The sequence below is a fragment of the Euprymna scolopes genome, chromosome 26 (genome assembly GCF_053919585.1).
Source record: "Euprymna scolopes isolate OS-2025 chromosome 26, ASM5391958v1, whole genome shotgun sequence".
Classification (NCBI taxonomy): Eukaryota; Metazoa; Mollusca; class Cephalopoda; order Sepiida; family Sepiolidae; genus Euprymna; species Euprymna scolopes.
The window spans coordinates 36,111,743-36,125,421 of NC_136507.1; the positions used below are offsets into that span (position 1 = coordinate 36,111,743).

A 13,679-nucleotide genomic window follows, 5' to 3' on the forward strand; every position below is an offset into this window, starting at 1 on the left:
TCCTTCTTCTAGATGCATATCTTAATGAAAACTGGAGGTGCACCTCTCCAGTGAATTAATGCGATCCCGGATACCAACCTGGAAATTTTTACAGCTCAGCACGCAATATACAGCGCCTAACTATCCCAAATGGAAACCCATCTGGTGTGGCTAAGCTCAATGTTGCTTAACTTAGGTTATCTTGCAAGAACCGGTGACCGTGCCGTATTCATTAGACACTGATACACACCAAATGCACAAATCCAGAAGAGAAAACAAGGACACATTATGTACAAGCATACACGTACGTATACATGCACATGCATGTAGCTACATAAAGATATATACGTACACATACATATGTACACCGACAAAGGCACGAACATACACACACAAATATAATAACATAGGAATAAAATTCAACAACAGACACATCCAATTACACACAGATACAAGAACACAAGTACACGCATACTTTTACGTGTTTTTATATTCACATACACACATCTTTCATTAAATATCATTGTTTCTTGTTTTAATAGCATTGAGATTTTTCAGCTTGATCAGTTTTGTTCTGTTAAAGATGTACTCTTCGATGACATAATCTCTCTCTCTCTCTCTCTCTCTCTATATATATATATATATATATATATATATATATATATATATATATATATGTATGTATGTGTGTGTGTGTGTGTGTGTGTGTGTGTGTGTGTGTGTGTGTGTGACGCGCATGTTTTTGTATGCCCAGCAAATGCTTTTTCGCCGGGGTTCTCTAGGGTTTACTTTTTTAAGAACTTTTTATATACTTCCTAGATTATAATATCGACGATTTGCGAACGGATGTTGTCTATATCTCTTACTTGAGCGACTTTTATAAAACCCACGCTATTACTTTCTCTCGCGTGTTTGTTCGTGCTTTTCGTATAAAAGCGAAGCTAATCGAAAGCGAAGGTAGATTCCTGGCTTTCGTTCCGGGGACCTGCAGAAGAAATTAGCTTTGATGAATGTGGGGGGGAAACCCCGTATATAAGACTATTACATTTCATTTGGACACACCCCTTTCGTGAGGAGTTGGTTTTCCACAACATTCTGGGGAAACAAATAAATGAAACGGCGGAAAGCTGAACCGGCCTTCAACCAACGTTCATTTCTGCACCTGCGTGTTCACTTAGCAAGTCAACTTTTTAACTCTCTATGGCCTCGTAGCGTAGCTGTAAGATGTCATGTTTTATTTCTCTTTCTTTTCCGCATTCGAATCAGGGGTTCGAGCCTGCCTGACTACTAACACCTTTTTTCTTTTACACCTCCAAACACCCGGGCAATATATAAAAAAACATACTGATATTAGAAAATATATACTGGTGTATATAGATTTGTAGATCTATTTGAATCAAGAGAATTCAATAGCGTGCCAATCATTTCTCAGCCTAATGCCTTTTTTCAGAAATAAGGGGGGTGTAAGGTAACCGGGTAAGGATGTTACCTCTAGCAATAATCTTTTTATCATAACGAAATTTAACATTATTTGATTCATATAGGAGATCTCGGAGTAGTAAGGGACCCCAGAGGTAGTGCGTTATGGAAAAACAATATGTGGATATTATCTGCCAAACTACCAACCCCTACCCCACTGTCGTGTGGGTGCTCTGGTTGGGCAAAGACTTGGGGACCAACTCCAAAATTAAACATCACTACCTTGTGGGTCTTATCACAGCAAAAGGCTAAGAGATGTGAAGGTTATGGAACCTTATTCATAAAGAGAAGGCGTAGTTGCGGACACAATAGGTGGACTGTTTACCTCTGAGATTACTTTCGGCCAGAAGCTGCAGCCTCTTCTGCTGCCAGTCGTCCCGGGTTCGCTCCACTGGACCTGAGCATTAGAGGTTCAGAGGGTGTGTATCTGATGCGCAACAGATACTGCACCTTAACTGCGCAAGCAAGTTTGGAGCCAAGGTGAAAATCCTGTGACGATGGAGTGAGACTATCCCAAAACCAACGGATAAAGCACTGATGCTGCAACTAGTCATCGTCAGGACTGACGGACTGCATGATGCTGCTGATGATGATGATATGCATAATATATATATATATATATATATATATATATATATATATATATATATATATATATATATATATATGAAGGGTTATTCAGCTTTCTTACTTTGCTGGTGCCATTAGAAAATAAGCTAGATCAGCTGCTACGAATCAATATTTTTTTCAAACTATCAACTTAAGTAAGAATCTCTTAATCTATTAGGCCGGTGAATTGATGTAAAGAATTGAAAGTTTGCCAGCGAATGTCAAATATGCGTGCGTTGCATTGAGAATTATAAGGAGGGAATGATATGACAAATGTGTTATTTGAGTTTTTAAGACAAGATCTCTAAGGAATAATGAATAGTTGATGTGAAGGACGTACGCAGAACAGGAAACTCCGATGTCTGTAATATATTAAAAGAATGGATTATAGTTTGCCGATTAGAGAATGTGTAGTGTGTTAATTAATTATAACGAGAATTCCAAATTACAAACACCCACATATACACACACACGTATATATGTTTTGAGAAAAATAGAAAAACCGAATGAAATTATTAAAATAATCAACGCATACGCACACACATGTTTGTCCTTCCCGACATGGGTAGGATTCAAAAACTGTTCTCTTTTTCGTACGATCTATGACCTTTTCTTCTCTTGCATTTTTACTTCAATATCCTGAAGATGTCCTCTGAAATAAGGACGAAACGTTGATTATTTTAATAATTTCATTCGGTTTTTCTATTTTTCTCAAAACATAACTTCAACCACCGCTGGTATTTTTACATTTCTTATTCATTTCTTTACATTTTACGTATATATATATATATATATATATATATATATATATATATATATATATATATATATATGTATATATATATATATATATATATGTGTGTGTGTGTGTGTGTGTGTGTGCGTGTGTGTGTGTGTGTCCTCTTCATGCAGCATTCTATGAAGAGATGATCGAGAGACCCCAATTTGACTTGATCTCCTTCTTACTGATGTGGTACCATCGTCGGCCACACTCTCTGCTAATCTCTGACGATTTTCATCACTTCTTGCCATACGGGATCTACCAGATTTAGGGAGGTCACATACAGACCCGTTCTCATGAAATCGAACCACCATATCTTTCATGCATTGGGAATAATGGAATTTCTTGTGTTGAAGTATCGTTGAAATTCTCTTTGAGTTTCTGATATTGATTCTTTCCACCGAAAAAACGACTCTACGATAAATATCCTCTCGGTAGTGTAACGACTCATGATGATATGAAAAAATAATATAGATGATATGAAAAAATAAAAGAAAAACAGAGAAAATTAAGAAAGTTGTAATTTTTTTTAACCATCAGCTTCTTTTGGGACACCCTGTATATATATATATATATATATATATATATATATATATATATATATATATATATATATATATATATAGTCTTTTAAGTTTTTAACCTTAAAAACAATACACAAAAATATTTTTTATCATGCGTTAGAAAACCATCTAGTCATTAAGTCAGTAAATCACCTGCAATCACTGCATCAACTCGCTCTCAAATTTACTATAATACCAATAATTTATTTTTCAAGGGATCATCAGGTGTTTACCATGAAACACTGTTTCGGGGATATATATATATAATTCTGTAGAAATATGATTCTTTTTTTTCAATTATATTTCACGTTTTTATACTAATGTTTAATTTATGAACTTCGATGTGATTACATAGCAATTCACAAGCAAATAAGGGATGCCCATATTCCTAATTACATGATGTTGACCATCTTACAATTTATTCCTTTGATTATGTTGACATTCATATTTCTTAACAGCAACTGTTTCGTCGCGAAAAATCATTTATCTAATAATTTCAAAATGGCGAAATAAACGATAAAATAATAAGTAATTACAACTTCTCTTCAATTTCCGGATTTTGCAATCATGCGCAAATGCATTTCTTTCCTTTGGTGGATTGATTGTTGCTATTTTCTCTGATCAGTTAAGGGCACAATTGATTGATTGGTATTATAATAAAGCGAATGATTTTGCGTTACGATAGCGAATTCGAATTGCTGACGTCATCATCATTCAACCGGACTAATAAATAACGAATCATCATTGTGTTTTTGTAAAACTGTTGTCACGTGTCATCTTTCAACACTCAAAAGTTATTGTGTTAATCATCCCATAACAAACCTTGTGTAACACTTACAAGATTATGTATCTCCCTTCCTCTGTGGTAAGAACTTGCACACATCTCCAGTCAGTATCTATATGAAGTGCTAAGCATCCTAGAACTGTATACATGTCTTCTCTCTCCCTCATCATCACTATCGTTATATCCGTTATATGTATTGTCTCAATATGAACTCGCCGTCATCTCTCCTTTGGAAATGTCCCCAGCTATTCAACAATATAAAAATGAAAAATATAAAAGACTTTTGCATTTATTTATATAAAATCTAAAGCGGCAACTCTAAAACACCCAGACGACACTATCATCTTGCGACCAAGTTCTCTTATTCTCTCTTCTCTGGTCTTGATCACGTGGTGCAATGCGGAAAACGGTTGCTGGTTAATTTAAATTCATGTAATACCAAGCTTCTATCACCAACGCTCTGATCCCCGTCTGACATTAACTGAAATTGATGGCTCTCGTCTTGGGGAAGTTCCCTGTTTTGAAAAGCTTCTGGCTCTGATCTTTATATTTGATCTGATATGGAGTAAGTACATCAAATCCGTTGACAAGGCTGCTGCAAAAATGGTAGGATCCTTCTACCGCTCCAATAGATATCTCATTGCTGATGCAATTCCCTACCTGTATAAGAGTCAAGTACGTCCAAGGATGGAGTACTGTTGTCACATCTGGGTAGAAGCTACTAGAAGCACTTATCCGGTTTTGGGCAGGGTTCAAAATAGACTTCGTAACCTCGTTGGGAGATCCCCTTTTCTCTTCCCTGTAACCTCTTTACCACAGAAGAAGTGTTGTGAGTCTCTGCCTTATCGTTATTTTCATGGCGAGTGCTCGTCTGAGCTCCAATGTATGTTCCCCTCGGCCCGATTTTCACGAAAAGTACTAACTGAAACCACTATCAATAATTTCCCCCACTCTTTATCTCTGCCTAAACCTTAAATTATATTCCATGAACGAAGCGTCTTTCTTAGAACTGCACGCCCGTGAAAATCTGTTCCATTTTTCTGCTTTTCAACTGACTTCCCAAATTTTCACTACTAACGATTACTCTAACATTTTCCTATTGACTACTGTACTCTTATTAACTTTTATCCTCTAGTGTTCTCCGGGCCTTGATAAGTGATGACACCTTTGTAAAAAAAAAGAATAAAAGATAGATTACCCAAAATGCTATCTTTATGTTATTAAAATGATCATTATGTGCGTGAGTATGTGTGTACCCGCGTGTATCAATGTGTGTGTATATATGTGTGTGCCTGCTTGCTGTCTTATGAATATTTGTGTTTTGGCAAAGCTGCATGATAAAAACAAAAATTGAAAAATAATAAACCTAATAAAAGACAACAAAACAAATCGATCGTCACGTGTTATTGCGACGTCGACAGATGTTGTCGCATTAAAGAACACCTCGTCGAACAGATCAAACGACTTGACAATAGACTCTCTATTGACTTCGACAGCTGGATCTCGTTGTAGCTATCATAGCATTCTTTCTATCGAAACTCGGGAAATGATTGTATTCAAGGATTTGTTACTGTTTATTTAAACAAGATAACTTCTCAGCTGTCAACGGATTTTATTAAGAGCTGCTCGACGAGTTCCACCATGGATCATGTAAAGGTACGTTCAAATAAGAAAAAAATAGTTTTCGGACAATTAATTTGAATCGGAATCTAGAATCGAAAACATTGTAACGTTTTGGGATCGTTTTCCGTTTCAGAATCTGTGTCGGTGTCAGAATCGTTTCTAAATCGGTGTCGGTATCGGAATCGTGTCGGAATCGGTGTCGATATCAGATTCGTGTCGGAATCGGTGTCGGTATCGGAATCGTGTCGAAATCGGTGTCGGTATCGGAATCGTGCCGGGGTCAGTATTGGAATCGGTGTCGGTATTGGAACCGTGCTGGAATCGGTGTTGGTATCGGAATTGTGTCGGAATCGGTGTTGGTATCGAAATCGGTGTCGGAATCGGTATCGGAATCGTTTCGGAATCGGTATCGGTATAGCAATCGGAAGAAAATATTCAGCATGATTGTTTACTTGTTTATTGTTTTTATTTAAAACTTGATTTTTTATTGTTAGCACAAGGGAAAAATATTGCTGACTACCATACGATGTGTGTATCAAAATCTTAGATACGATGCATTAGGAGAAAAACCAAAGATGACACATTTTAGCAAATTAAAAAGAAAACGATATCTTCGTTTAAAAGTAGCTGAGCACTCTCCGCTACGCCCTCCCCACCAAAAAATAATTTTAACTTTTTTATCCAGCGTTAGAACCGAAATCAGTACTTGTAATAAAAATCGAGCATTCCTGACAGAATCGGTAATTGTATCGAAATCCGGAAGAATCTTTTAATCGTTCTATCCCTAATTAATATTAAAATAAAATTTATATTGTTCCAAATCATTTTTTAATATTTCGTTAATATACCGATGTACCTCTGTTTTAATATTTTAAGAATAAATGTCTGAACATTTTATCTTTGTCCCTAACAATACGGCGAACATGACAGTATGCAATCAAGAACGCGCATCAGTTGAATTCTTCTTATAAGAGAATTTTGTTTTTAAGTTTATCTTTTTCTGGAAGTTGTCATGCATAACACAATAACGTTGGTGTAGAAGATGGGTGTTCGGCCTTTATTCAGCATGCATATTTAAGTTTACTTATATAATTTGTCGACAAAAAAATATTATAAACAAACAAGATTTCATATACGACTTCCACTACAGAATGATTACTATTATATTCTTACTAATGTATATTTTCTACACGCACACACACACGCGCACACACATACATACACACACACATATATATGCATATGTGCCTGAAGCCGATACTATTATTTTTATTATATACACACACACACACACATACCACACACACACACATATATATATATATGTATATATATATATATATATAAACCCTCCAAAATTTGCTGATGAGGAGACCTTGCTTACCAAAAAACTATATATAATTATTCTACATAACTTGATGTATACCACAATAACAAACATTGTTTTCCGAAACGATCGTACAGATAATTGATTTTGTTGTTGTTCCTTCTTATGAAACGGATTTTTAATTTAATTAAAATTTGATTTTTAAATTTTAAATTATAAATCACATTACTTAATATTGAATTAGCTCTAGGACATTTAACTATCGAGCTTATTATATATCTAAATTACAACGAGCACTTTCTATTTCCTGTATTTTAATTAAACTAGTATTTTCACTGTTACATTAAAATACACTCAGCTCTTTAGACTATTGTTCTAATCTCCTTTATATATATATATATATATATATATATATATATATATATATATATATATATATATATATATATATATATATAACCACAACCAAGGTAAATGTTTCTGCATGTTTTTCCCGTTAGGGATCCTCCCCCTTTTTTCTTTCTATTCAAAAAATCCTACATTGGCAAAAGTGTGTTTATTCATAAAGTCTGAAGAAATGCTGGGTTTTGAAAATTTTCAAACGATATAATGCTTGAAATTGTCGTACTGGACATTGAAACAATTGTAACATAAAATGAAATACACTTTTCGTTGCCATCAACACCCTGTCTTGAAGTCTTGATTTTGCACACACCGTATATTAATGCTCAATTATGAAATGTGATAATTTTGTAGCTTAATCCTTAAGTCAAACATTTTTGTCTTAAAACCTATTGGTATATGAAAATTTACTGAATTACACGAACTCAGTATATTACATATATATATATATATATATATATATATATATATATATATATATATATATATTAGAGGGGGCGGCGCCCGTCTTTGCCGGGCTTTGTCCGATTATAATATGCGCTTTAATGCGCAGATTCGTATATATTATTGTAGAGTTGTGATATTAAAAATAAAGAAGTAGTTGGGTATTATCAGCTAGAATCGAAACCGAATGCAAAACTGTAGCATGGGAAGCTGGTTACGTTACCACTGTACCTACGTGACACGGGTATGTACTGATTTAACAGAAACTAAGCCAGAATGTACAAATTGTACATCTATTTTTCTCAATTTGACAATTTTGGACCCCTAAAAAATGATTCTAACTGAATAAAGACTCATCAAAAAACGGTCTATAAAAATCCAATCATTTGAGGCCCCTAGAGCCGATCTACACCTTTTAGTTTCGGCAGAGATAGAGTTTGAAAATGTGGAGAAAAACAGATAGATATAGTAAGTTTTGTAAATTGGATATATGTGTGAGTGTGTGTGTGTGTGCGCGCACGCGCGTGTGTGTACTTGCCTGAAGTTGAAAAACTATTTTTTTTTTTTTATTCTAATATATCAATTGTATATAATCTTCAGCGGAAATAAGATTTTCATATTTATTACTTATAGATATTTGGTATATCTTATAAATAAATAGGTTTTTAGCCGGATAAACTAGTTTTTAAGGGGTCAAATTTAGTCATAAATGAAAAACATCGTTAGAAATTTTGTACATTCATCATAGTTTATTTTCAATTTTAAAATGTTTAATCAGTTCATATGCGTGTCAATTTGGTACAGTGGTAACGTCATCAGCTTTGAATGCGACAGTTGCGGTTCTGATTCTAACTCATGGCACCCAAGTACTGTTGTTGTACTTTTGAAATCACTACTCTGTAATAATATATACGAAATCTGAAAAAAATTAAAATATCGTAATTAAGCGTATGTTAACCCCCGGCCAAAGCCGGCCGCGTCCTTTAGCTAGTGTCTATGTAAATTTAAATCACTATTGTGTGTTATTACTAAAGAAGATTTTATGCGTTAATAATGTGAAAACAATGGTTTTCCTAACTTTGAATAATAATAGTAATAATAAAAATAATAATAATAATAATAATAATAATAATATATATATATATATATATATATATATATATATATATATATATATATATATAATTATTTACTATAATAATAAGTATTAAACGCCTACAAACACTAGTGTTTCATCCTTTCGGGAATCCTCAGTGCAGATTATCAAGATTAACACCAGTCGATTGATCCGAAGCCGGCGACAGAAGCCATCCCTAGTTTCATTAGCAAGAACCCAAATCTAAGAAAATCGCGATATATCCAAACAGTCGTGCGAGATGGACGATCGGTAACAGTTTAGGTTACTTACTCTGGGGTCCCGATTTTGAATCTCACTAGATTCAGCCACACCGATGAGTCGCAGACGACGGAACACGTGTCAGTAGGTAATTATATTTGAAAAACAATATATAAGTCGCTCCCATATGGTGGTACCACATCGGGTAAAGGGAAAATTCTTCCCAAATCGCATTTAGGTAAAAATGCACTTTCGTAAATTATTGCATTCATTCAAAACGTATCGTAAACACAAAAAACATATTTGCATATATATATATATATATATATATATATATATATATATATATATATATATATATATATGGTTATTCAAATTTGATATTTTTATGGTGAAATGTTTATACGAGTTAATGTAAGTTCATTTTCGGAATTTAATGCTTAAAAAAAAAAATCGCCGTGATTTTAAAGTCCTACAAGAAACCCGAACCTATTTCGGATAGAAACGCGATATAAGTAAATATTTATTTCAGAGGATGTAAATCCAGATTTCATTTCATGCGTGACTTATTCGCCTTTGCATTTATAGATCGAAACGGAATTGAGAGAGAATTAAAACCAGGAAAGAAATAATTATTTAATCCAAGGAAAACAAACATTATAACAAAGTATCCTCAAATAAATTGGTTCTTAAGTTTCATGAGATGAATACGTAAATAATCAAGGAAAGGAATCCTAAATAATGACACATCAAGGACGAACCGCACACAAAAACGCACACCTATATATATATATATATATATATATATATATATATATATTTGTATATATATATATATATATATATATATATATATAGGGTGACCCCCCCCCCCCAAAAAAAAAAACGCTAAATGGAGGCAACCTTGCACATGCTGTAGAACGGAGAAAAAAAAGACCAAAGACCCTAGTGTTTTGATGTGATGTTTTGAATATAATAAACCAGTTATATAAAAGTTTTATTTCATTCGAATAAAACACTAGGAAACGGGGCCTAATTAGTGTCGGGGCCAGTTTTTTGGGGGTCACACTGTGTATATATCTCTCTATATATATTTCCATATATAAATATATATATATACATATATATATATATATATATATATATATATATATATATAAACTCCTCCACTAATTTTGGGTTAAAGCACTTAAAATTTTACATGTAGGTTACCTTGACATGAGCCGAACTTTTTAATATACATATATATATATATGTACATATATATATATATATATATATATATATATATATATATATATATATACATACATACATATGCACATAAAGTTATGACTAGAATATAGGGCTGAGCAAAGCCAGGCTGAACTGCTAGTATATATATATATATATATATATATATATATATATATATATATATATATATATATGTGTGTGTGTGTGTGTGTGTGTGTGTGTGTGTGTAATTATTGTCTTTGTAGACACAAGACGGATTTTAATCCTGAAATTCTTTATTTGTTCAATCAGTATGTTGTTCTGACTTTCTTAACTTCTCCCACAAATCTCATCAGCCCCTACAGACAGTTTGCCTTTCTTGAATCCCTTATGCCTCTCGGAAACTGATACTCGATTCAGGCAAGATGGTCCAAAAGCAGTTGGTAACATTCTATACGTTTCTCTGGCATATTTCTAAGTTTTATCCTTACGAAAATATTGCATTTTCGAAATTTACCAGCTGTAACAAACAGGTTTTATTATATTCCCCCAGTATTTGTTCATTTGAACATACACTCATAAAAATTGGTCAGTCATTTTTATAAGATATATAGCAATAGTACAGGTATTTTTCCATAGGATACGACGATTTTAAATGTCTGTACAAAAATATCTGGAAACTTATTAAAGGCGCCTCGTATCTATCAGTGTATCAATGTACCGAAATGGTTATTTCAGTTATTCTTTTGCAATAAATTCGAACTCTGCTTTTTCTCTTTCTGATGGAAACGACCATAACAGAAACAATAAAACACAATAACTGCACGCATATGCAACACAATTTATGAAATTTAATCCGCAAACAAATTATACAAAACTTTAATCTTCATAAATTAAACTTTACGAAGAGAAAATTAAGAAAAAAATAATAGAAAGACGATTACATTTATGGAAAAATGTAAATATTGTAATAAAATATAACAATTTTTATCGGGTTGATTTTGTTTGAAATCGTTTAACTTCCTGTTTTGCATTTTAACTTCTGCCTTTATGCGAAATGTACATTATTAGTTTTACATATGTAAAACAATATTTAAAAAAACTAAACGTTTTTACTAACATTATTATAATTAGAAGAATACACAATTAGGACTTTAAACATTAAACTCACCGAGATTGTAACATAAAACTGTATATAACTTATCGACCGTGTGGGTGCGTCCGTGTGTGTGTGTGTGTGTGTGTGTGTGTGTGTAATTTTCGTACATTAAGAAGGGGGAAAAAGACGATAAAAAAGTAAATTAAAAATTATAAATGTTATTATATTTTATTTTAATACACCTCTTTAAATATTGTACGTCTTCCCAAATGTTTCTTTTTATAAATAGCCACCCGTTTTATAACTCAGAAGATAAGACAAGACGACTGAGGTTTCAAAGGAAAGAGCTGGTGGAAACAATGCAATAACATTAACACACGTATCCTACATGCAAACATTCGAAACTACTACAAAGACAATATAAAAATTAGAAAAACTAAGAAATATATGTGCTTTTCCACAATATATATATATATATATATATATATATATATATATATATATATATATATATATATATATATATATATATACTTGCATGGGTGACTGGCATTGCCCGGGAGTTTGGAGGTGTATGCTGAGCAAAAAAAATCAAGTTATTAAGTTAGATCCATGTCCAAGAAACCTATATCCAAAATTTCAATTGTTTAGACCCAAAATTGTCGGAGGAGTTTGGTAGAGTTCTCGGAGGTCAGATCGTTGAACTTTGGCCCCTTAACAGCCAAATTTCTGGCCGAAACCCGATCACATAGATTTTCCCAAATCTCAGTACCCTGTATATCAAATCTGTAGACTAAAACTTGACAGAGTTATTGCGAAGGGAAATGTACACACACAGACAGACATACAGAAAGACACACAACCATGTTCACTTTTATATATATACTTGCATGGGTGCCAGGTGTTGTCTGGGTATTTGGAGGTGTATGCCGAGCCCCCCCCCAAAAAAAAATCGGTCAATTTTTTAAAAGTCTGATCCCTATTATGACCCCTTAAAATTTATTCTTTTGGGGCTAAAATGAAGTTATTAAGCGAGATACATGTCCAAGGAACCTATATCTAAAATTTCAAGTGTTTAGACCCAAGATTGTCGGAGGAGTTCTCAAAGGTAATATTGTTGAACTATGACTCTTTAACAGACAAATTTCATGTTGAAAACCGATTACGTAGATTTTCCCAAATCTCAGTACCCTGTATATCAAATTTCGAGTCTATAGACTGAAAATTGACAGAGATATTTCGTAGGGAAATGTACACAGACAGACAGACACACAGACACGCAGCTCGGTCACTTTAATATATATATATATATATATATATATATATATATATATATGGATAGATAGATAGATAGATTAAACAAAAATATATACGTATACATAAATATATATGGAAAAATTGTTTGTTTACTGTAAAGATTTTACGCAAATATTATGCAAGTATAAATCATGTAGAATATTTGCATGAATATAATTACATGTAATAGTAAACTCTTGATTGTCATCTCATAAGAAAACCGAAGTAACTAATAGGGAATAAATTTAAATGAATGTTTAAAAGAATATGCAAATTAGCTAGATCTTTTGCAGATGAATGCAATTCCACAACCCATGTATAAGAAAATTGTATTTTCTTTTTAAATAAATACAAAAAGGGTTTTTAATATGAATATCAATACACACAAAAGAATAACAGATTATAGGAGTTCTTGCATGAGTGCCCAGCGTTGCCCAGGTGTTTGGAGGGGAATACTGAGCAAAAAAAAAGGGGGTATTTTTTTAAAACTTGACCCCTAATATGACTCCTTATAATTTATTGTTTGGGGCTCAAATCGAGTTAATAAGCTAGATCCATGGCCAACAAACCTATATCTAAAATTAAAAGTGTTAAGACCCAAAATTGTCGGAGGAGTTTGGTAGAGTTCTCAAAGGTCAAATCGTTGAACTTTGACCCTTTAACAGCCTGATTTCATTCCGAAAACGGATCACATCAAATTTCCCAAATCTCAGTACCCTGTATATCAAATTTCGAGAAATGT

At 33.1% G+C, this 13,679-nt stretch overlaps 1 protein-coding gene across 7 annotated transcripts in view; it reads left to right on the plus strand.

Annotated features, from left to right (window-relative positions):
* The window catches only part of LOC145247986 (innexin unc-9-like), an 849,617-nt gene that overhangs the window by 414,410 nt on the left and 421,528 nt on the right, over positions 1–13,679 (plus strand). Inside the window, exon 1 of one of the 7 annotated variants that reach the window (XM_080109649.1) lies at positions 5,632–5,851. The exons of 5 other annotated variants lie outside the window; for them this stretch is intronic. The gene's annotated coding sequence lies outside the window, so the exon portion shown is untranslated. Of the gene's footprint in view, positions 1–5,631; positions 5,852–13,679 lie in introns of those variants that run through there. One more of the 7 variants, XM_080109646.1, reaches the window with a different exon arrangement.